General features: G+C 46.1%; 1 protein-coding gene across 1 annotated transcript in view; it reads left to right on the top strand.

The window, feature by feature from the left end:
• Positions 1 to 1,976, top strand: part of ARHGEF33 (Rho guanine nucleotide exchange factor (GEF) 33) — a 102,973-nt gene that overhangs the window by 43,849 nt on the left and 57,148 nt on the right. The window lies entirely within an intron of this gene.

Below are 1,976 nucleotides of genomic sequence, written 5' to 3'. Positions count from 1 at the left end.
ATTCTCCTGCCTCAGCCTCCTGAGTAGCTGGGATTACAGGCATGCGCCACCACGCCCAGTTAATTTTGTATTTTTAGTAGAGACAGAGTTTCTCCATGTTGGTCAGGTTGGTCTGGAGCTCCTGACCCCAGGTGATCCACCCACCTTGGCCTGCCAAAGTGCTGGGATTATAGGCATGAGCCACTGCACCCGGCCTTTTTTTTTGAGACAGAGTCTTGCTACGTCACCCAGGCTGGAGTGCAGTGGTTGATCTCAGCTCACTGCAACCTCTGCCTCTCAGGTTCAAGTGATTCTCCTGCCCAGCCTCCCGAGTAGCTGGGATTACAGGCACCTGCCACCATGCCAGACTGATTTTTGTATTTTTAGTAGAGACGGGGTTTCACCACGTTGGCCAGACTGGTCTCGAACTACTGACCTCAAGTGATCCGCCCATCTCAGCCTCCCAAAGTGCTGGGATTACAGGCAAGAGCCACCACATCCAGCCCATAATGAAGTCTTAAATCAGCTTTCTTCAGATATAATTTATGTAAGATAAAATGCACCCAATTAAAACATACATTCAATGAGTTTTGGCAAATTTGTGCACCCATATACCACTGACACAATTAAGCAGTAGAACATTTCTATCATCCAACAAAGTTTCCTGTGCGGCCAGGCATAGTGGCTAATGACTGTAATCTCAGCACTTTGAGCTACCGAGGAAGGAGAGTCGCTTGAGCCCAGGAGTTCGTGATCAGCCTCGGTAACATAGTGAGACTCCTGTCTCTATGAAAATAAAAAAAATTAGCCAAGCACAGTGACCTCCACCTGCAGTCCTACCTACTCAGGAGGCTGAGATGGGAGGATCACTTGAGCCCAGGAGTTCAAGGCTTCAGTGAGCCATCCTAAAGCCACTGCACTGCAGCCTGGGCAAGAGTGAGACCTTGTCTCAAAAAAAAAAAAAGTTCCCCATGCCTCTTCCCAGTTATCCCTCCACCTCCTGCTCTAGGCAACTGTTGATTTGCATTTTGTCACTATAGATTAGATTTGTCTATTCTAAGTGATGAACAAAGTTTAAACTTGTGTTTTCTTAATCTTGGATAGTGTTCATATATTTGTATTGTTTCAGTCAGGTTTCTTAGTTGTAAGCAACAGAAAACAATCTCTGGCTGATTTAAGCAGCAGAGGAATTTGTTGAAAGGAGAGGGACAGCTCACGGAATTGCTGGGAGGCTGGAGAATCGAGTTTGGGATTCTATGGCCAGCAGCAATGCCTAAATCACATAGTACAACTGTTCTAGTGAGGAAAGCACTGAAAGTAGCACCTGGAATTTCCTAATATGTTTGTAACGGATAATGGTCACCACCACCACCCTCGCTGCCACTGCTGTCTTAGAAGGTAGAAAGAATATTGAGTATCTGCCTTAGGAATTCTTTTTGCAACTGCCAGTGTTAATTGGGATAGGTGCATCTGAGTGGTATGTCCTAGGCATATATCTGTCATGCCTTAGCTGCAAAGAAGGCTAGAAGAACCTGGTGCTTTCAGCCTCTATAGTGGGAGGCATCTGATCAGGTCTCATAAGTCAGGGGAATTCTTCAAACTTAGGAAAGGGTTAAAATGCTGGATGGCTGAAAAGAGGGCCAGTATCCACAACACTGACTGTGTGCTAGACTGCATTCTGACTTTGCAGCTTCATGTCCAATGGTCACATCAGACATGGCATGTTTGCTAAGCATTTCCTGGGTGCAAAGGAGTCTACCAGGTGCCAAAAGTGGGGACAAGGCTATCAAGGAACATACTATTTACTGGAATAGAAACAGATGTATTGGCCTTCATATCTGCTCAATTTTTTCTCCTTAAGATAATTTCCCTGGGGCTGGGTGTGGTGGCTCACACCTGTAATTCAGCACTTTGGGAGGCCAAGGTTGGAGGATCACTTGAGCCTAGGAGTTTGAGACCAACCTGAGCAACATAGGGAGACCCCACCTCTACAAAAA

This window comes from Mandrillus leucophaeus, unplaced genomic scaffold, assembly GCF_000951045.1.
Source record: "Mandrillus leucophaeus isolate KB7577 unplaced genomic scaffold, Mleu.le_1.0 Scaffold538, whole genome shotgun sequence".
Taxonomy (NCBI): Eukaryota; Metazoa; Chordata; class Mammalia; order Primates; family Cercopithecidae; genus Mandrillus; species Mandrillus leucophaeus.
This window is presented reverse-complemented; position numbering and strand designations above follow the sequence as displayed.